Here is a 19,823-nt window from a genome sequence, read left to right on the forward strand (position 1 = left end):
TCAAGTCTGGAGTCCTCCAAAGCAGCATTCTCAACTTGGTACATGAGCAGGGCTGAACTTGTGAGGAACAATGCTTGCCTAACTTTCAAAGTAAAAAATGCTAAGCTATATGTAACTCTGAAAAAGAAGAAGGGTTCCAATGTCGTTTTCAAATTGTTTCCCGTCATCTGTACTGGAAGAGAGGGTTTTCAAGAGAACACAAAGGCAAGAATCATTGTAAAGTTACCAGCTGGCAGCATTCGATCCCATGCCTTCTCAGAGACTGGAGCCTAAATCCAGTGCCTTAGACCACTCAGACACGCTACCACAGGAAGACTGTATTTGCTGACATTCTTGTAGAAGAAGCTGAATTTGTCTTCTGTCAGAAGAGGAAAGATGCATCATTTCCTGCCTGTTATCAAAACACTGCAGGGTCTTCAATGTCGCCTAAGAACAAAGCCAGGTATGAGCATTTGCAAATGGCATCGTAGCATGGCTCTCTGCTACCATCATGCGAATAACTGCTCTTCAGCCTTGGGTCAGGCACCGTTGTTGAGAGTGATTAGGTATAAGAATTCTTCTGCCATCTCCTAAAAACACTGCTTGGCAGCGGTGGGATTCGAACCCACGCCTCCGCAGAGACTGGAGCCTTAATCCAGCGCCTTAAACCGCTCGGCCACGCTACCCTGTGGTAATATCTTTTTTGCAATTTTCAAGTCTGGAGTCCTCCAAAGCAGCATTCTCAACTTGGTACATGAGCAGGGCTGAACTTGTGAGGAACAATGCTTGCCTAACTTTCAAAGTAAAAAATGCTAAGCTATATGTAACTCTGAAAAAGAAGAAGGGTTCCAATGTCTTTTTCAAATTGTTTCCCGTCATCTGTACTGGAAGAGAGGGTTTTCAAGAGAACACAAAGGCAAGAATCATTGTAAAGTTACCAGCTGGCAGCATTCGATCCCATGCCTTCTCAGAGACTGGAGCCTAAATCCAGTGCCTTAGACCACTCAGACACGCTACCACAGGAAGACTGTATTTGCTGACATTCTTGTAGAAGAAGCTGAATTTGTCTTCTGTCAGAAGAGGAAAGATGCATCATTTCCTGCCTGTTATCAAAACACTGCAGGGTCTTCAATGTCGCCTAAGAACAAAGCCAGGTATGAGCATTTGCAAATGGCATCGTAGCATGGCTCTCTGCTACCATCATGCGAATAACTGCTCTTCAGCCTTGGGTCAGGCACCGTTGTTGAGAGTGATTAGGTATAAGAATTCTTCTGCCATCTCCAAAAAAACTGCTTGGCAGCGGTGGGATTCGAACCCACACCTCCGCAGAGACTGGAGCCTTAATCCAGCTCCTTAGACCGCTCGGCCAAGCTACCCTGTGGTAATCTCTTTTTTGCAATTTTCAAGTCTGGAGTCCTCCAAAGCAGCATTCTCAACTTGGTACATGAGCAGGGCTGAACTTGTGAGGAACAATGCTTGCCTAACTTTCAAAGTAAAAAATGCTAAGCTATATGTAACTCTGAAAAAGAAGAAGGGTTCCAATGTCTTTTTCAAATTGTTTCCCGTCATCTGTACTGGAAGAGAGGGTTTTCAAGAGAACACAAAGGCAAGAATCATTGTAAAGTTACCAGCTGGCAGCATTCGATCCCATGCCTTCTCAGAGACTGGAGCCTAAATCCAGTGCCTTAGACCACTCAGACACGCTACCACAGGTAGACTGCATTTGCTGACATTCTTGTGGAAGAAGGTGAATTTTTCTTCTGTCAGAAGAGGAAAGATGCATCATTTCCTGCCTGTTATCAAAACACCGCAGGGTCTTCAATGTCGCCTAAGAACAAAGCCAGGTATGAGCATTTGCAAATGGCATCGTGGCATGGCTCTCTGCTACCATCATGCGAATGACTGCTCTTCAGCCTTGGGTCAGGCACCATTGTTGAGAGTGATTAGGTATAAGAATTCTTCTGCCATCTCTTAAAAACACTGCTTGGCAGCGGTGGGATTCGAACCCACGCCTCCGCAGAGACTGGAGCCTAAATCCAGCGCCTTAGACCGCTCGGCCACGCTACCCTTTGGTAATATCTTTTTTGCAATTTTCAAGTCTGGAGTCCTCCAAAGCAGCATTCTCAACTTGGTACATGAGCAGGGCTGAACTTGTGAGGAACAATGCTTGCCTAACTTTCAAAGTAAAAAATGCTAAGCTATATGTAACTCTGAAAAAGAAGAAGGGTTCCAATGTCTTTTTCAAATTGTTTCCCGTCATCTGTACTGGAAGAGAGGGTTTTCAAGAGAACACAAAGGCAAGAATCATTGTAAAGTTACCAGCTGGCAGCATTCGATCCCATGCCTTCTCAGAGACTGGAGCCTAAATCCAGTGCCTTAGACCACTCAGACACGCTACCACAGGAAGACTGCATTTGCTGACATTCTTGTGGAAGAAGGTGAATTTTTCTTCTGTCAGAAGAGGAAAGATGCATCATTTCCTGCCTGTTATCAAAACACCGCAGGGTCTTCAATGTCGCCTAAGAACAAAGCCAGGTATGAGCATTTGCAAATGGCATCGTGGCATGGCTCTCTGCTACCATCATGCGAATGACTGCTCTTCAGCCTTGGGTCAGGCACCATTGTTGAGAGTGATTAGGTATAAGAATTCTTCTGCCATCTCTTAAAAACACTGCTTGGCAGCGGTGGGATTCGAACCCACGCCTCCGCAGAGACTGGAGCCTAAATCCAGCGCCTTAGACCGCTCGGCCACGCTACCCTTTGGTAATATCTTTTTTGCAATTTTCAAGTCTGGAGTCCTCCAAAGCAGCATTCTCAACTTGGTACATGAGCAGGGCTGAACTTGTGAGGAACAATGCTTGCCTAACTTTCAAAGTAAAAAATGCTAAGCTATATGTAACTCTGAAAAAGAAGAAGGGTTCCAATGTCTTTTTCAAATTGTTTCCCGTCATCTGTACTGGAAGAGAGGGTTTTCAAGAGAACACAAAGGCAAGAATCATTGTAAAGTTACCAGCTGGCAGCATTCGATCCCATGCCTTCTCAGAGACTGGAGCCTAAATCCAGTGCCTTAGACCACTCAGACACGCTACCACAGGAAGACTGTATTTGCTGACATTCTTGTAGAAGAAGCTGAATTTGTCTTCTGTCAGAAGAGGAAAGATGCATCATTTCCTGCCTGTTATCAAAACACTGCAGGGTCTTCAATGTCGCCTAAGAACAAAGCCAGGTATGAGCATTTGCAAATGGCATCGTAGCATGGCTCTCTGCTACCATCATGCGAATAACTGCTCTTCAGCCTTGGGTCAGGCACCGTTGTTGAGAGTGATTAGGTATAAGAATTCTTCTGCCATCTCCTAAAAACACTGCTTGGCAGCGGTGGGATTCGAACCCACGCCTCCGCAGAGACTGGAGCCTTAATCCAGCGCCTTAGACCGCTCGGCCACGCTACCCTGTGGTAATATCTTTTTTGCAATTTTCAAGTCTGGAGTCCTCCAAAGCAGCATTCTCAACTTGGTACATGAGCAGGGCTGAACTTGTGAGGAACAATGCTTGCCTAACTTTCAAAGTAAAAAATGCTAAGCTATATGTAACTCTGAAAAAGAAGAAGGGTTCCAATGTCTTTTTCAAATTGTTTCCCGTCATCTGTACTGGAAGAGAGGGTTTTCAAGAGAACACAAAGGCAAGAATCATTGTAAAGTTACCAGCTGGCAGCATTCGATCCCATGCCTTCTCAGAGACTGGAGCCTAAATCCAGTGCCTTAGACCACTCAGACACGCTACCACAGGAAGACTGTATTTGCTGACATTCTTGTAGAAGAAGCTGAATTTGTCTTCTGTCAGAAGAGGAAAGATGCATCATTTCCTGCCTGTTATCAAAACACTGCAGGGTCTTCAATGTCGCCTAAGAACAAAGCCAGGTATGAGCATTTGCAAATGGCATCGTAGCATGGCTCTCTGCTACCATCATGCGAATAACTGCTCTTCAGCCTTGGGTCAGGCACCGTTGTTGAGAGTGATTAGGTATAAGAATTCTTCTGCCATCTCCAAAAAAACTGCTTGGCAGCGGTGGGATTCGAACCCACGCCTCCGCAGAGACTGGAGCCTTAATCCAGCGCCTTAGACCGCTCGGCCACGCTACCCTGTGGTAATCTCTTTTTTGCAATTTTCAAGTCTGGAGTCCTCCAAAGCAGCATTCTCAACTTGGTACATGAGCAGGGCTGAACTTGTGAGGAACAATGCTTGCCTAACTTTCAAAGTAAAAAATGCTAAGCTATATGTAACTCTGAAAAAGAAGAAGGGTTCCAATGTCTTTTTCAAATTGTTTCCCGTCATCTGTACTGGAAGAGAGGGTTTTCAAGAGAACACAAAGGCAAGAATCATTGTAAAGTTACCAGCTGGCAGCATTCGATCCCATGCCTTCTCAGAGACTGGAGCCTAAATCCAGTGCCTTAGACCACTCAGACACGCTACCACAGGTAGACTGCATTTGCTGACATTCTTGTGGAAGAAGGTGAATTTTTCTTCTGTCAGAAGAGGAAAGATGCATCATTTCCTGCCTGTTATCAAAACACCGCAGGGTCTTCAATGTCGCCTAAGAACAAAGCCAGGTATGAGCATTTGCAAATGGCATCGTGGCATGGCTCTCTGCTACCATCATGCGAATGACTGCTCTTCAGCCTTGGGTCAGGCACCATTGTTGAGAGTGATTAGGTATAAGAATTCTTCTGCCATCTCTTAAAAACACTGCTTGGCAGCGGTGGGATTCGAACCCACGCCTCCGCAGAGACTGGAGCCTAAATCCAGCGCCTTAGACCGCTCGGCCACGCTACCCTTTGGTAATATCTTTTTTGCAATTTTCAAGTCTGGAGTCCTCCAAAGCAGCATTCTCAACTTGGTACATGAGCAGGGCTGAACTTGTGAGGAACAATGCTTGCCTAACTTTCAAAGTAAAAAATGCTAAGCTATATGTAACTCTGAAAAAGAAGAAGGGTTCCAATGTCTTTTTCAAATTGTTTCCCGTCATCTGTACTGGAAGAGAGGGTTTTCAAGAGAACACAAAGGCAAGAATCATTGTAAAGTTACCAGCTGGCAGCATTCAATCCCATGCCTTCTCAGAGACTGGAGCCTAAATCCAGTGCCTTAGACCACTCAGACACGCTACCACAGGAAGACTGTATTTGCTGACATTCTTGTAGAAGAAGCTGAATTTGTCTTCTGTCAGAAGAGGAAAGATGCATCATTTCCTGCCTGTTATCAAAACACTGCAGGGTCTTCAATGTCGCCTAAGAACAAAGCCAGGTATGAGCATTTGCAAATGGCATCGTAGCATGGCTCTCTGCTACCATCATGCGAATAACTGCTCTTCAGCCTTGGGTCAGGCACCGTTGTTGAGAGTGATTAGGTATAAGAATTCTTCTGCCATCTCCTAAAAACACTGCTTGGCAGCGGTGGGATTCGAACCCACGCCTCCGCAGAGACTAGAGCCTTAATCCAGCGCCTTAGACCGCTCGGCCACGCTACCCTGTGGTAATATCTTTTTTGCAATTTTCAAGTCTGGAGTCCTCCAAAGCAGCATTCTCAACTTGGTACATGAGCAGGGCTGAACTTGTGAGGAACAATGCTTGCCTAACTTTCAAAGTAAAAAATGCTAAGCTATATGTAACTCTGAAAAAGAAGAAGGGTTCCAATGTCTTTTTCAAATTGTTTCCCGTCATCTGTACTGGAAGAGAGGGTTTTCAAGAGAACACAAAGGCAAGAATCATTGTAAAGTTACCAGCTGGCAGCATTCGATCCCATGCCTTCTCAGAGACTGGAGCCTAAATCCAGTGCCTTAGACCACTCAGACACGCTACCACAGGAAGACTGTATTTGCTGACATTCTTGTAGAAGAAGCTGAATTTGTCTTCTGTCAGAAGAGGAAAGATGCATCATTTCCTGCCTGTTATCAAAACACTGCAGGGTCTTCAATGTCGCCTAAGAACAAAGCCAGGTATGAGCATTTGCAAATGGCATCGTAGCATGGCTCTCTGCTACCATCATGCGAATGACTGCTCTTCAGCCTTGGGTCAGGCACCATTGTTGAGAGTGATTAGGTATAAGAATTCTTCTGCCATCTCTTAAAAACACTGCTTGGCAGCGGTGGGATTCGAACCCACGCCTCCGCAGAGACTGGAGCCTAAATCCAGCGCCTTAGACCGCTCGGCCACGCTACCCTTTGGTAAAATCTTTTTTGCAATTTTCAAGTCTGGAGTCCTCCAAAGCAGCATTCTCAACTTGGTACATGAGCAGGGCTGAACTTGTGAGGAACAATGCTTGCCTAACTTTCAAAGTAAAAAATGCTAAGCTATATGTAACTCTGAAAAAGAAGAAGGGTTCCAATGTCTTTTTCAAATTGTTTCCCGTCATCTGTACTGGAAGAGAGGGTTTTCAAGAGAACACAAAGGCAAGAATCATTGTAAAGTTACCAGCTGGCAGCATTCGATCCCATGCCTTCTCAGAGACTGGAGCCTAAATCCAGTGCCTTAGACCACTCAGACACGCTACCACAGGAAGACTGTATTTGCTGACATTCTTGTAGAAGAAGCTGAATTTGTCTTCTGTCAGAAGAGGAAAGATGCATCATTTCCTGCCTGTTATCAAAACACTGCAGGGTCTTCAATGTCGCCTAAGAACAAAGCCAGGTATGAGCATTTGCAAATGGCATCGTGGCATGGCTCTCTGCTACCATCATGCGAATGACTGCTCTTCAGCCTTGGGTCAGGCACCATTGTTGAGAGTGATTAGGTATAAGAATTCTTCTGCCATCTCTTAAAAACACTGCTTGGCAGCGGTGGGATTCGAACCCACGCCTCCGCAGAGACTGGAGCCTAAATCCAGCGCCTTAGACCGCTCGGCCACGCTACCCTTTGGTAATATCTTTTTTGCAATTTTCAAGTCTGGAGTCCTCCAAAGCAGCATTCTCAACTTGGTACATGAGCAGGGCTGAACTTGTGAGGAACAATGCTTGCCTAACTTTCAAAGTAAAAAATGCTAAGCTATATGTAACTCTGAAAAAGAAGAAGGGTTCCAATGTCTTTTTCAAATTGTTTCCCGTCATCTGTACTGGAAGAGAGGGTTTTCAAGAGAACACAAAGGCAAGAATCATTGTAAAGTTACCAGCTGGCAGCATTCAATCCCATGCCTTCTCAGAGACTGGAGCCTAAATCCAGTGCCTTAGACCACTCAGACACGCTACCACAGGAAGACTGTATTTGCTGACATTCTTGTAGAAGAAGCTGAATTTGTCTTCTGTCAGAAGAGGAAAGATGCATCATTTCCTGCCTGTTATCAAAACACTGCAGGGTCTTCAATGTCGCCTAAGAACAAAGCCAGGTATGAGCATTTGCAAATGGCATCGTAGCATGGCTCTCTGCTACCATCATGCGAATAACTGCTCTTCAGCCTTGGGTCAGGCACCGTTGTTGAGAGTGATTAGGTATAAGAATTCTTCTGCCATCTCCTAAAAACACTGCTTGGCAGCGGTGGGATTCGAACCCACGCCTCCGCAGAGACTAGAGCCTTAATCCAGCGCCTTAGACCGCTCGGCCACGCTACCCTGTGGTAATATCTTTTTTGCAATTTTCAAGTCTGGAGTCCTCCAAAGCAGCATTCTCAACTTGGTACATGAGCAGGGCTGAACTTGTGAGGAACAATGCTTGCCTAACTTTCAAAGTAAAAAATGCTAAGCTATATGTAACTCTGAAAAAGAAGAAGGGTTCCAATGTCTTTTTCAAATTGTTTCCCGTCATCTGTACTGGAAGAGAGGGTTTTCAAGAGAACACAAAGGCAAGAATCATTGTAAAGTTACCAGCTGGCAGCATTCGATCCCATGCCTTCTCAGAGACTGGAGCCTAAATCCAGTGCCTTAGACCACTCAGACACGCTACCACAGGAAGACTGTATTTGCTGACATTCTTGTAGAAGAAGCTGAATTTGTCTTCTGTCAGAAGAGGAAAGATGCATCATTTCCTGCCTGTTATCAAAACACTGCAGGGTCTTCAATGTCGCCTAAGAACAAAGCCAGGTATGAGCATTTGCAAATGGCATCGTAGCATGGCTCTCTGCTACCATCATGCGAATGACTGCTCTTCAGCCTTGGGTCAGGCACCATTGTTGAGAGTGATTAGGTATAAGAATTCTTCTGCCATCTCTTAAAAACACTGCTTGGCAGCGGTGGGATTCGAACCCACGCCTCCGCAGAGACTGGAGCCTAAATCCAGCGCCTTAGACCGCTCGGCCACGCTACCCTTTGGTAATATCTTTTTTGCAATTTTCAAGTCTGGAGTCCTCCAAAGCAGCATTCTCAACTTGGTACATGAGCAGGGCTGAACTTGTGAGGAACAATGCTTGCCTAACTTTCAAAGTAAAAAATGCTAAGCTATATGTAACTCTGAAAAAGAAGAAGGGTTCCAATGTCTTTTTCAAATTGTTTCCCGTCATCTGTACTGGAAGAGAGGGTTTTCAAGAGAACACAAAGGCAAGAATCATTGTAAAGTTACCAGCTGGCAGCATTCGATCCCATGCCTTCTCAGAGACTGGAGCCTAAATCCAGTGCCTTAGACCACTCAGACACGCTACCACAGGAAGACTGTATTTGCTGACATTCTTGTAGAAGAAGCTGAATTTGTCTTCTGTCAGAAGAGGAAAGATGCATCATTTCCTGCCTGTTATCAAAACACTGCAGGGTCTTCAATGTCGCCTAAGAACAAAGCCAGGTATGAGCATTTGCAAATGGCATCGTAGCATGGCTCTCTGCTACCATCATGCGAATAACTGCTCTTCAGCCTTGGGTCAGGCACCGTTGTTGAGAGTGATTAGGTATAAGAATTCTTCTGCCATCTCCTAAAAACACTGCTTGGCAGCGGTGGGATTCGAACCCACGCCTCCGCAGAGACTAGAGCCTTAATCCAGCGCCTTAGACCGCTCGGCCACGCTACCCTGTGGTAATATCTTTTTTGCAATTTTCAAGTCTGGAGTCCTCCAAAGCAGCATTCTCAACTTGGTACATGAGCAGGGCTGAACTTGTGAGGAACAATGCTTGCCTAACTTTCAAAGTAAAAAATGCTAAGCTATATGTAACTCTGAAAAAGAAGAAGGGTTCCAATGTCTTTTTCAAATTGTTTCCCGTCATCTGTACTGGAAGAGAGGGTTTTCAAGAGAACACAAAGGCAAGAATCATTGTAAAGTTACCAGCTGGCAGCATTCGATCCCATGCCTTCTCAAAGACTGGAGCCTAAATCCAGTGCCTTAGACCACTCAGACACGCTACCACAGGAAGACTGTATTTGCTGACATTCTTGTAGAAGAAGCTGAATTTGTCTTCTGTCAGAAGAGGAAAGATGCATCATTTCCTGCCTGTTATCAAAACACTGCAGGGTCTTCAATGTCGCCTAAGAACAAAGCCAGGTATGAGCATTTGCAAATGGCATCGTAGCATGGCTCTCTGCTACCATCATGCGAATAACTGCTCTTCAGCCTTGGGTCAGGCACCGTTGTTGAGAGTGATTAGGTATAAGAATTCTTCTGCCATCTCCAAAAAAACTGCTTGGCAGCGGTGGGATTCGAACCCACGCCTCCGCAGAGACTGGAGCCTTAATCCAGCGCCTTAGACCGCTCGGCCACGCTACCCTGTGGTAATCTCTTTTTTGCAATTTTCAAGTCTGGAGTCCTCCAAAGCAGCATTCTCAACTTGGTACATGAGCAGGGCTGAACTTGTGAGGAACAATGCTTGCCTAACTTTCAAAGTAAAAAATGCTAAGCTATATGTAACTCTGAAAAAGAAGAAGGGTTCCAATGTCTTTTTCAAATTGTTTCCCGTCATCTGTACTGGAAGAGAGGGTTTTCAAGAGAACACAAAGGCAAGAATCATTGTAAAGTTACCAGCTGGCAGCATTCGATCCCATGCCTTCTCAGAGACTGGAGCCTAAATCCAGTGCCTTAGACCACTCAGACACGCTACCACAGGAAGACTGCATTTGCTGACATTCTTGTGGAAGAAGGTGAATTTTTCTTCTGTCAGAAGAGGAAAGATGCATCATTTCCTGCCTGTTATCAAAACACCGCAGGGTCTTCAATGTCGCCTAAGAACAAAGCCAGGTATGAGCATATGCAAATGGCATCGTGGCATGGCTCTCTGCTACCATCATGCGAATGACTGCTCTTCAGCCTTGGGTCAGGCACCATTGTTGAGAGTGATTAGGTATAAGAATTCTTCTGCCATCTCTTAAAAACACTGCTTGGCAGCGGTGGGATTCGAACCCACGCCTCCGCAGAGACTGGAGCCTAAATCCAGCGCCTTAGACCGCTCGGCCACGCTACCCTTTGGTAATATCTTTTTTGCAATTTTCAAGTCTGGAGTCCTCCAAAGCAGCATTCTCAACTTGGTACATGAGCAGGGCTGAACTTGTGAGGAACAATGCTTGCCTAACTTTCAAAGTAAAAAATGCTAAGCTATATGTAACTCTGAAAAAGAAGAAGGGTTCCAATGTCTTTTTCAAATTGTTTCCCGTCATCTGTACTGGAAGAGAGGGTTTTCAAGAGAACACAAAGGCAAGAATCATTGTAAAGTTACCAGCTGGCAGCATTCGATCCCATGCCTTCTCAGAGACTGGAGCCTAAATCCAGTGCCTTAGACCACTCAGACACGCTACCACAGGAAGACTGTATTTGCTGACATTCTTGTAGAAGAAGCTGAATTTGTCTTCTGTCAGAAGAGGAAAGATGCATCATTTCCTGCCTGTTATCAAAACACTGCAGGGTCTTCAATGTCGCCTAAGAACAAAGCCAGGTATGAGCATTTGCAAATGGCATCGTAGCATGGCTCTCTGCTACCATCATGTGAATAACTGCTCTTCAGCCTTGGGTCAGGCACCGTTGTTGAGAGTGATTAGGTATAAGAATTCTTCTGCCATCTCCTTAAAACAATGCTTGGCAGCGGTGGGATTCGAACCCACGCCTCCGCAGAGACTGGAGCCTTAATCCAGCACCTTAGACCGCTCGGCCACGCTACCCTTTGGTAATATCTTTTTTGCAATTTTCAAGTCTGGAGTCCTCCAAAGCAGCATTCTCAACTTGGTACATGAGCAGGGCTGAACTTGTGAGGAACAATGCTTGCCTAACTTTCAAAGTAAAAAATGCTAAGTTATATGTAACTCTGAAAAAGAAGAAGGGTTCCAATGTCTTTTTCAAATTGTTTCCCGTCATCTGTACTGGAAGAGAGGGCTTTCAAGAGAACACAAAGGCAAGAATCATTGTAAAGTTACCAGCTGGCAGCATTCGATCCCATGCCTTCTCAGAGACTGGAGCCTAAATCCAGTGCCTTAGACCACTCAGACACGCTACCACAGGAAGACTGTATTTGCTGACATTCTTGTAGAAGAAGCTGAATTTGTCTTCTGTCAGAAGAGGAAAGATGCATCATTTCCTGCCTGTTATCAAAACACTGCAGGGTCTTCAATGTCGCCTAAGAACAAAGCCAGGTATGAGCATTTGCAAATGGCATCGTAGCATGGCTCTCTGCTACCATCATGCGAATAACTGCTCTTCAGCCTTGGGTCAGGCACCGTTGTTGAGAGTGATTAGGTATAAGAATTCTTCTGCCATCTCCAAAAAAACTGCTTGGCAGCGGTGGGATTCGAACCCACGCCTCCGCAGAGACTGGAGCCTTAATCCAGCGCCTTAGACCGCTCGGCCACGCTACCCTGTGGTAATCTCTTTTTTGCAATTTTCAAGTCTGGAGTCCTCCAAAGCAGCATTCTCAACTTGGTACATGAGCAGGGCTGAACTTGTGAGGAACAATGCTTGCCTAACTTTCAAAGTAAAAAATGCTAAGCTATATGTAACTCTGAAAAAGAAGAAGGGTTCCAATGTCTTTTTCAAATTGTTTCCCGTCATCTGTACTGGAAGAGAGGGTTTTCAAGAGAACACAAAGGCAAGAATCATTGTAAAGTTACCAGCTGGCAGCATTCGATCCCATGCCTTCTCAGAGACTGGAGCCTAAATCCAGTGCCTTAGACCACTCAGACACGCTACCACAGGAAGACTGTATTTGCTGACATTCTTGTAGAAGAAGCTGAATTTGTCTTCTGTCAGAAGAGGAAAGATGCATCATTTCCTGCCTGTTATCAAAACACTGCAGGGTCTTCAATGTCGCCTAAGAACAAAGCCAGGTATGAGCATTTGCAAATGGCATCGTAGCATGGCTCTCTGCTACCATCATGCGAATAACTGCTCTTCAGCCTTGGGTCAGGCACCGTTGTTGAGAGTGATTAGGTATAAGAATTCTTCTGCCATCTCCTTAAAACAATGCTTGGCAGCGGTGGGATTCGAACCCACGCCTCCGCAGAGACTGGAGCCTTAATCCAGCGCCTTAGACCGCTCGGCCACGCTACCCTTTGGTAATATCTTTTTTGCAATTTTCAAGTCTGGAGTCCTCCAAAGCAGCATTCTCAACTTGGTACATGAGCAGGGCTGAACTTGTGAGGAACAATGCTTGCCTAACTTTCAAAGTAAAAAATGCTAAGCTATATGTAACTCTGAAAAAGAAGAAGGGTTCCAATGTCTTTTTCAAATTGTTTCCCGTCATCTGTACTGGAAGAGAGGGTTTTCAAGAGAACACAAAGGCAAGAATCATTGTAAAGTTACCAGCTGGCAGCATTCGATCCCATGCCTTCTCAGAGACTGGAGCCTAAATCCAGTGCCTTAGACCACTCAGACACGCTACCACAGGAAGACTGTATTTGCTGACATTCTTGTAGAAGAAGCTGAATTTGTCTTCTGTCAGAAGAGGAAAGATGCATCATTTCCTGCCTGTTATCAAAACACTGCAGGGTCTTCAATGTCGCCTAAGAACAAAGCCAGGTATGAGCATTTGCAAATGGCATCGTAGCATGGCTCTCTGCTACCATCATGCGAATAACTGCTCTTCAGCCTTGGGTCAGGCACCGTTGTTGAGAGTGATTAGGTATAAGAATTCTTCTGCCATCTCCTTAAAACAATGCTTGGCAGCGGTGGGATTCGAACCCACGCCTCCGCAGAGACTGGAGCCTTAATCCAGCGCCTTAGACCGCTCGGCCACGCTACCCTTTGGTAATATCTTTTTTGCAATTTTCAAGTCTGGAGTCCTCCAAAGCAGCATTCTCAACTTGGTACATGAGCAGGGCTGAACTTGTGAGGAACAATGCTTGCCTAACTTTCAAAGTAAAAAATGCTAAGTTATATGTAACTCTGAAAAAGAAGAAGGGTTCCAATGTCTTTTTCAAATTGTTTCCCGTCATCTGTACTGGAAGAGAGGGTTTTCAAGAGAACACAAAGGCAAGAATCATTGTAAAGTTACCAGCTGGCAGCATTCGATCCCATGCCTTCTCAGAGACTGGAGCCTAAATCCAGTGCCTTAGACCACTCAGACACGCTACCACAGGAAGACTGTATTTGCTGACATTCTTGTAGAAGAAGCTGAATTTGTCTTCTGTCAGAAGAGGAAAGATGCATCATTTCCTGCCTGTTATCAAAACACTGCAGGGTCTTCAATGTCGCCTAAGAACAAAGCCAGGTATGAGCATTTGCAAATGGCATCGTAGCATGGCTCTCTGCTACCATCATGCGAATAACTGCTCTTCAGCCTTGGGTCAGGCACCGTTGTTGAGAGTGATTAGGTATAAGAATTCTTCTGCCATCTCCTTAAAACAATGCTTGGCAGCGGTGGGATTCGAACCCACGCCTCCGCAGAGACTGGAGCCTTAATCCAGCGCCTTAGACCGCTCGGCCACGCTACCCTTTGGTAATATCTTTTTTGCAATTTTCAAGTCTGGAGTCCTCCAAAGCAGCATTCTCAACTTGGTACATGAGCAGGGCTGAACTTGTGAGGAACAATGCTTGCCTAACTTTCAAAGTAAAAAATGCTAAGTTATATGTAACTCTGAAAAAGAAGAAGGGTTCCAATGTCTTTTTCAAATTGTTTCCCGTCATCTGTACTGGAAGAGAGGGCTTTCAAGAGAACACAAAGGCAAGAATCATTGTAAAGTTACCAGCTGGCAGCATTCGATCCCATGCCTTCTCAGAGACTGGAGCCTAAATCCAGTGCCTTAGACCACTCAGACACGCTACCACAGGAAGACTGTATTTGCTGACATTCTTGTAGAAGAAGCTGAATTTGTCTTCTGTCAGAAGAGGAAAGATGCATCATTTCCTGCCTGTTATCAAAACACTGCAGGGTCTTCAATGTCGCCTAAGAACAAAGCCAGGTATGAGCATTTGCAAATGGCATCGTAGCATGGCTCTCTGCTACCATCATGCGAATAACTGCTCTTCAGCCTTGGGTCAGGCACCGTTGTTGAGAGTGATTAGGTATAAGAATTCTTCTGCCATCTCCAAAAAAACTGCTTGGCAGCGGTGGGATTCGAACCCACGCCTCCGCAGAGACTGGAGCCTTAATCCAGCGCCTTAGACCGCTCGGCCACGCTACCCTTTGGTAATATCTTTTTTGCAATTTTCAAGTCTGGAGTCCTCCAAAGCAGCATTCTCAACTTGGTACATGAGCAGGGCTGAACTTGTGAGGAACAATGCTTGCCTAACTTTCAAAGTAAAAAATGCTAAGTTATATGTAACTCTGAAAAAGAAGAAGGGTTCCAATGTCTTTTTCAAATTGTTTCCCGTCATCTGTACTGGAAGAGAGGGTTTTCAAGAGAACACAAAGGCAAGAATCATTGTAAAGTTACCAGCTGGCAGCATTCGATCCCATGCCTTCTCAGAGACTGGAGCCTAAATCCAGTGCCTTAGACCACTCAGACACGCTACCACAGGAAGACTGTATTTGCTGACATTCTTGTAGAAGAAGCTGAATTTGTCTTCTGTCAGAAGAGGAAAGATGCATCATTTCCTGCCTGTTATCAAAACACTGCAGGGTCTTCAATGTCGCCTAAGAACAAAGCCAGGTATGAGCATTTGCAAATGGCATCGTAGCATGGCTCTCTGCTACCATCATGCGAATAACTGCTCTTCAGCCTTGGGTCAGGCACCGTTGTTGAGAGTGATTAGGTATAAGAATTCTTCTGCCATCTCCTTAAAACAATGCTTGGCAGCGGTGGGATTCGAACCCACGCCTCCGCAGAGACTGGAGCCTTAATCCAGCGCCTTAGACCGCTCGGCCACGCTACCCTTTGGTAATATCTTTTTTGCAATTTTCAAGTCTGGAGTCCTCCAAAGCAGCATTCTCAACTTGGTACATGAGCAGGGCTGAACTTGTGAGGAACAATGCTTGCCTAACTTTCAAAGTAAAAAATGCTAAGTTATATGTAACTCTGAAAAAGAAGAAGGGTTCCAATGTCTTTTTCAAATTGTTTCCCGTCATCTGTACTGGAAGAGAGGGTTTTCAAGAGAACACAAAGGCAAGAATCATTGTAAAGTTACCAGCTGGCAGCATTCGATCCCATGCCTTCTCAGAGACTGGAGCCTAAATCCAGTGCCTTAGACCACTCAGACACGCTACCACAGGAAGACTGTATTTGCTGACATTCTTGTAGAAGAAGCTGAATTTGTCTTCTGTCAGAAGAGGAAAGATGCATCATTTCCTGCCTGTTATCAAAACACTGCAGGGTCTTCAATGTCGCCTAAGAACAAAGCCAGGTATGAGCATTTGCAAATGGCATCGTAGCATGGCTCTCTGCTAACATCTTGCGAATAACTGCTCTTCAGCCTTGGGTCAGGCACCGTTGTTGAGAGTGATTAGGTATAAGAATTCTTCTGCCATCTCCTTAAAACAATGCTTGGCAGCGGTGGGATTCGAACCCACGCCTCCGCAGAGACTGGAGCCTTAATCCAGCGCCTTAGACCGCTCGGCCACGCTACCCTTTGGTAATATCTTTTTTGCAATTTTCAAGTCTGGAGTCCTCCAAAGCAGCATTCTCAACTTGGTACATGAGCAGGGCTGAACTTGTGAGGAACAATGCTTGCCTAACTTTCAAAGTAAAAAATGCTAAGTTATATGTAACTCTGAAAAAGAAGAAGGGTTCCAATGTCTTTTTCAAATTGTTTCCCGTCATCTGTACTGGAAGAGAGGGCTTTCAAGAGAACACAAAGGCAAGAATCATTGTAAAGTTACCAGCTGGCAGCATTCGATCCCATGCCTTCTCAGAGACTGGAGCCTAAATCCAGTGCCTTAGACCACTCAGACACGCTACCACAGGAAGACTGTATTTGCTGACATTCTTGTAGAAGAAGCTGAATTTGTCTTCTGTCAGAAGAGGAAAGATGCATCATTTCCTGCCTGTTATCAAAACACTGCAGGGTCTTCAATGTCGCCTAAGAACAAAGCCAGGTATGAGCATTTGCAAATGGCATCGTAGCATGGCTCTCTGCTACCATCATGCGAATAACTGCTCTTCAGCCTTGGGTCAGGCACCGTTGTTGAGAGTGATTAGGTATAAGAATTCTTCTGCCATCTCCAAAAAAACTGCTTGGCAGCGGTGGGATTCGAACCCACGCCTCCGCAGAGACTGGAGCCTTAATCCAGCGCCTTAGACCGCTCGGCCACGCTACCCTTTGGTAATATCTTTTTTGCAATTTTCAAGTCTGGAGTCCTCCAAAGCAGCATTCTCAACTTGGTACATGAGCAGGGCTGAACTTGTGAGGAACAATGCTTGCCTAACTTTCAAAGTAAAAAATGCTAAGTTATATGTAACTCTGAAAAAGAAGAAGGGTTCCAATGTCTTTTTCAAATTGTTTCCCGTCATCTGTACTGGAAGAGAGGGTTTTCAAGAGAACACAAAGGCAAGAATCATTGTAAAGTTACCAGCTGGCAGCATTCGATCCCATGCCTTCTCAGAGACTGGAGCCTAAATCCAGTGCCTTAGACCACTCAGACACGCTACCACAGGAAGACTGTATTTGCTGACATTCTTGTAGAAGAAGCTGAATTTGTCTTCTGTCAGAAGAGGAAAGATGCATCATTTCCTGCCTGTTATCAAAACACTGCAGGGTCTTCAATGTCGCCTAAGAACAAAGCCAGGTATGAGCATTTGCAAATGGCATCGTAGCATGGCTCTCTGCTACCATCATGCGAATAACTGCTCTTCAGCCTTGGGTCAGGCACCGTTGTTGAGAGTGATTAGGTATAAGAATTCTTCTGCCATCTCCTTAAAACAATGCTTGGCAGCGGTGGGATTCGAACCCACGCCTCCGCAGAGACTGGAGCCTTAATCCAGCGCCTTAGACCGCTCGGCCACGCTACCCTTTGGTAATATCTTTTTTGCAATTTTCAAGTCTGGAGTCCTCCAAAGCAGCATTCTCAACTTGGTACATGAGCAGGGCTGAACTTGTGAGGAACAATGCTTGCCTAACTTTCAAAGTAAAAAATGCTAAGCTATATGTAACTCTGAAAAAGAAGAAGGGTTCCAATGTCTTTTTCAAATTGTTTCCCGTCATCTGTACTGGAAGAGAGGGTTTTCAAGAGAACACAAAGGCAAGAATCATTGTAAAGTTACCAGCTGGCAGCATTCGATCCCATGCCTTCTCAGAGACTGGAGCCTAAATCCAGTGCCTTAGACCACTCAGACACGCTACCACAGGAAGACTGTATTTGCTGACATTCTTGTAGAAGAAGCTGAATTTGTCTTCTGTCAGAAGAGGAAAGATGCATCATTTCCTGCCTGTTATCAAAACACTGCAGGGTCTTCAATGTCGCCTAAGAACAAAGCCAGGTATGAGCATTTGCAAATGGCATCGTAGCATGGCTCTCTGCTACCATCATGCGAATAACTGCTCTTCAGCCTTGGGTCAGGCACCGTTGTTGAGAGTGATTAGGTATAAGAATTCTTCTGCCATCTCCTTAAAACAATGCTTGGCAGCGGTGGGATTCGAACCCACGCCTCCGCAGAGACTGGAGCCTTAATCCAGCGCCTTAGACCGCTCGGCCACGCTACCCTTTGGTAATATCTTTTTTGCAATTTTCAAGTCTGGAGTCCTCCAAAGCAGCATTCTCAACTTGGTACATGAGCAGGGCTGAACTTGTGAGGAACAATGCTTGCCTAACTTTCAAAGTAAAAAATGCTAAGTTATATGTAACTCTGAAAAAGAAGAAGGGTTCCAATGTCTTTTTCAAATTGTTTCCCGTCATCTGTACTGGAAGAGAGGGTTTTCAAGAGAACACAAAGGCAAGAATCATTGTAAAGTTACCAGCTGGCAGCATTCGATCCCATGCCTTCTCAGAGACTGGAGCCTAAATCCAGTGCCTTAGACCACTCAGACACGCTACCACAGGAAGACTGTATTTGCTGACATTCTTGTAGAAGAAGCTGAATTTGTCTTCTGTCAGAAGAGGAAAGATGCATCATTTCCTGCCTGTTATCAAAACACTGCAGGGTCTTCAATGTCGCCTAAGAACAAAGCCAGGTATGAGCATTTGCAAATGGCATCGTAGCATGGCTCTCTGCTACCATCATGCGAATAACTGCTCTTCAGCCTTGGGTCAGGCACCGTTGTTGAGAGTGATTAGGTATAAGAATTCTTCTGCCATCTCCTTAAAACAATGCTTGGCAGCGGTGGGATTCGAACCCACGCCTCCGCAGAGACTGGAGCCTTAATCCAGCGCCTTAGACCGCTCGGCCACGCTACCCTTTGGTAATATCTTTTTTGCAATTTTCAAGTCTGGAGTCCTCCAAAGCAGCATTCTCAACTTGGTACATGAGCAGGGCTGAACTTGTGAGGAACAATGCTTGCCTAACTTTCAAAGTAAAAAATGCTAAGTTATATGTAACTCTGAAAAAGAAGAAGGGTTCCAATGTCTTTTTCAAATTGTTTCCCGTCATCTGTACTGGAAGAGAGGGCTTTCAAGAGAACACAAAGGCAAGAATCATTGTAAAGTTACCAGCTGGCAGCATTCGATCCCATGCCTTCTCAGAGACTGGAGCCTAAATCCAGTGCCTTAGACCACTCAGACACGCTACCACAGGAAGACTGTATTTGCTGACATTCTTGTAGAAGAAGCTGAATTTGTCTTCTGTCAGAAGAGGAAAGATGCATCATTTCCTGCCTGTTATCAAAACACTGCAGGGTCTTCAATGTCGCCTAAGAACAAAGCCAGGTATGAGCATTTGCAAATGGCATCGTAGCATGGCTCTCTGCTACCATCATGCGAATAACTGCTCTTCAGCCTTGGGTCAGGCACCGTTGTTGAGAGTGATTAGGTATAAGAATTCTTCTGCCATCTCCAAAAAAACTGCTTGGCAGCGGTGGGATTCGAACCCACGCCTCCGCAGAGACTGGAGCCTTAATCCAGCGCCTTAGACCGCTCGGCCACGCTACCCTTTGGTAATATCTTTTTTGCAATTTTCAAGTCTGGAGTCCTCCAAAGCAGCATTCTCAACTTGGTACATGAGCAGGGCTGAACTTGTGAGGAACAATGCTTGCCTAACTTTCAAAGTAAAAAATGCTAAGTTATATGTAACTCTGAAAAAGAAGAAGGGTTCCAATGTCTTTTTCAAATTGTTTCCCGTCATCTGTACTGGAAGAGAGGGTTTTCAAGAGAACACAAAGGCAAGAATCATTGTAAAGTTACCAGCTGGCAGCATTCGATCCCATGCCTTCTCAGAGACTGGAGCCTAAATCCAGTGCCTTAGACCACTCAGACACGCTACCACAGGAAGACTGTATTTGCTGACATTCTTGTAGAAGAAGCTGAATTTGTCTTCTGTCAGAAGAGGAAAGATGCATCATTTCCTGCCTGTTATCAAAACACTGCAGGGTCTTCAATGTCGCCTAAGAACAAAGCCAGGTATGAGCATTTGCAAATGGCATCGTAGCATGGCTCTCTG

General features: G+C 45.2%; 27 non-coding genes across 27 annotated transcripts; all 27 read right to left on the reverse strand.

The window, feature by feature from the left end:
- Nucleotides 1-583: 583 nt before the first annotated feature.
- On the reverse strand, nucleotides 584-665 carry trnal-aag (transfer RNA leucine (anticodon AAG)). The gene has a single exon. It is a non-coding gene; the product is annotated as a tRNA-Leu (tRNA).
- A 1,299-nt stretch (nucleotides 666-1,964) lies between these two features.
- Nucleotides 1,965-2,046, reverse strand: trnal-uag (transfer RNA leucine (anticodon UAG)). Its single transcript has one exon. It is a non-coding gene; the product is annotated as a tRNA-Leu (tRNA).
- A 609-nt stretch (nucleotides 2,047-2,655) lies between these two features.
- trnal-uag (transfer RNA leucine (anticodon UAG)) lies at nucleotides 2,656-2,737 on the reverse strand. Its single transcript has one exon. It is a non-coding gene; the product is annotated as a tRNA-Leu (tRNA).
- Nucleotides 2,738-3,346: 609 nt separating this feature from the next.
- Nucleotides 3,347-3,428, reverse strand: trnal-aag (transfer RNA leucine (anticodon AAG)). The gene has a single exon. It is a non-coding gene; the product is annotated as a tRNA-Leu (tRNA).
- A 608-nt stretch (nucleotides 3,429-4,036) lies between these two features.
- Nucleotides 4,037-4,118, reverse strand: trnal-aag (transfer RNA leucine (anticodon AAG)). The gene has a single exon. It is a non-coding gene; the product is annotated as a tRNA-Leu (tRNA).
- A 609-nt stretch (nucleotides 4,119-4,727) lies between these two features.
- Nucleotides 4,728-4,809, reverse strand: trnal-uag (transfer RNA leucine (anticodon UAG)). The gene has a single exon. It is a non-coding gene; the product is annotated as a tRNA-Leu (tRNA).
- A 609-nt stretch (nucleotides 4,810-5,418) lies between these two features.
- Nucleotides 5,419-5,500, reverse strand: trnal-aag (transfer RNA leucine (anticodon AAG)). Its single transcript has one exon. It is a non-coding gene; the product is annotated as a tRNA-Leu (tRNA).
- A 609-nt stretch (nucleotides 5,501-6,109) lies between these two features.
- trnal-uag (transfer RNA leucine (anticodon UAG)) lies at nucleotides 6,110-6,191 on the reverse strand. Its single transcript has one exon. It is a non-coding gene; the product is annotated as a tRNA-Leu (tRNA).
- A 609-nt stretch (nucleotides 6,192-6,800) lies between these two features.
- trnal-uag (transfer RNA leucine (anticodon UAG)) lies at nucleotides 6,801-6,882 on the reverse strand. The gene has a single exon. It is a non-coding gene; the product is annotated as a tRNA-Leu (tRNA).
- Nucleotides 6,883-7,491: 609 nt separating this feature from the next.
- Nucleotides 7,492-7,573, reverse strand: trnal-aag (transfer RNA leucine (anticodon AAG)). The gene has a single exon. It is a non-coding gene; the product is annotated as a tRNA-Leu (tRNA).
- Nucleotides 7,574-8,182: 609 nt separating this feature from the next.
- Nucleotides 8,183-8,264, reverse strand: trnal-uag (transfer RNA leucine (anticodon UAG)). The gene has a single exon. It is a non-coding gene; the product is annotated as a tRNA-Leu (tRNA).
- A 609-nt stretch (nucleotides 8,265-8,873) lies between these two features.
- On the reverse strand, nucleotides 8,874-8,955 carry trnal-aag (transfer RNA leucine (anticodon AAG)). Its single transcript has one exon. It is a non-coding gene; the product is annotated as a tRNA-Leu (tRNA).
- A 608-nt stretch (nucleotides 8,956-9,563) lies between these two features.
- Nucleotides 9,564-9,645, reverse strand: trnal-aag (transfer RNA leucine (anticodon AAG)). The gene has a single exon. It is a non-coding gene; the product is annotated as a tRNA-Leu (tRNA).
- A 609-nt stretch (nucleotides 9,646-10,254) lies between these two features.
- On the reverse strand, nucleotides 10,255-10,336 carry trnal-uag (transfer RNA leucine (anticodon UAG)). Its single transcript has one exon. It is a non-coding gene; the product is annotated as a tRNA-Leu (tRNA).
- A 609-nt stretch (nucleotides 10,337-10,945) lies between these two features.
- trnal-aag (transfer RNA leucine (anticodon AAG)) lies at nucleotides 10,946-11,027 on the reverse strand. Its single transcript has one exon. It is a non-coding gene; the product is annotated as a tRNA-Leu (tRNA).
- Nucleotides 11,028-11,635: 608 nt separating this feature from the next.
- trnal-aag (transfer RNA leucine (anticodon AAG)) lies at nucleotides 11,636-11,717 on the reverse strand. Its single transcript has one exon. It is a non-coding gene; the product is annotated as a tRNA-Leu (tRNA).
- Nucleotides 11,718-12,326: 609 nt separating this feature from the next.
- On the reverse strand, nucleotides 12,327-12,408 carry trnal-aag (transfer RNA leucine (anticodon AAG)). The gene has a single exon. It is a non-coding gene; the product is annotated as a tRNA-Leu (tRNA).
- Nucleotides 12,409-13,017: 609 nt separating this feature from the next.
- Nucleotides 13,018-13,099, reverse strand: trnal-aag (transfer RNA leucine (anticodon AAG)). Its single transcript has one exon. It is a non-coding gene; the product is annotated as a tRNA-Leu (tRNA).
- Nucleotides 13,100-13,708: 609 nt separating this feature from the next.
- On the reverse strand, nucleotides 13,709-13,790 carry trnal-aag (transfer RNA leucine (anticodon AAG)). The gene has a single exon. It is a non-coding gene; the product is annotated as a tRNA-Leu (tRNA).
- Nucleotides 13,791-14,398: 608 nt separating this feature from the next.
- On the reverse strand, nucleotides 14,399-14,480 carry trnal-aag (transfer RNA leucine (anticodon AAG)). The gene has a single exon. It is a non-coding gene; the product is annotated as a tRNA-Leu (tRNA).
- Nucleotides 14,481-15,089: 609 nt separating this feature from the next.
- Nucleotides 15,090-15,171, reverse strand: trnal-aag (transfer RNA leucine (anticodon AAG)). Its single transcript has one exon. It is a non-coding gene; the product is annotated as a tRNA-Leu (tRNA).
- A 609-nt stretch (nucleotides 15,172-15,780) lies between these two features.
- Nucleotides 15,781-15,862, reverse strand: trnal-aag (transfer RNA leucine (anticodon AAG)). The gene has a single exon. It is a non-coding gene; the product is annotated as a tRNA-Leu (tRNA).
- A 608-nt stretch (nucleotides 15,863-16,470) lies between these two features.
- Nucleotides 16,471-16,552, reverse strand: trnal-aag (transfer RNA leucine (anticodon AAG)). The gene has a single exon. It is a non-coding gene; the product is annotated as a tRNA-Leu (tRNA).
- Nucleotides 16,553-17,161: 609 nt separating this feature from the next.
- trnal-aag (transfer RNA leucine (anticodon AAG)) lies at nucleotides 17,162-17,243 on the reverse strand. The gene has a single exon. It is a non-coding gene; the product is annotated as a tRNA-Leu (tRNA).
- A 609-nt stretch (nucleotides 17,244-17,852) lies between these two features.
- On the reverse strand, nucleotides 17,853-17,934 carry trnal-aag (transfer RNA leucine (anticodon AAG)). Its single transcript has one exon. It is a non-coding gene; the product is annotated as a tRNA-Leu (tRNA).
- Nucleotides 17,935-18,543: 609 nt separating this feature from the next.
- Nucleotides 18,544-18,625, reverse strand: trnal-aag (transfer RNA leucine (anticodon AAG)). Its single transcript has one exon. It is a non-coding gene; the product is annotated as a tRNA-Leu (tRNA).
- Nucleotides 18,626-19,233: 608 nt separating this feature from the next.
- On the reverse strand, nucleotides 19,234-19,315 carry trnal-aag (transfer RNA leucine (anticodon AAG)). Its single transcript has one exon. It is a non-coding gene; the product is annotated as a tRNA-Leu (tRNA).
- Nucleotides 19,316-19,823: the final 508 nt, after the last annotated feature.

The sequence above is a fragment of the Brachyhypopomus gauderio genome, unplaced genomic scaffold (assembly GCF_052324685.1).
Source record: "Brachyhypopomus gauderio isolate BG-103 unplaced genomic scaffold, BGAUD_0.2 sc364, whole genome shotgun sequence".
In the NCBI taxonomy this organism is placed as follows: Eukaryota; Metazoa; Chordata; class Actinopteri; order Gymnotiformes; family Hypopomidae; genus Brachyhypopomus; species Brachyhypopomus gauderio.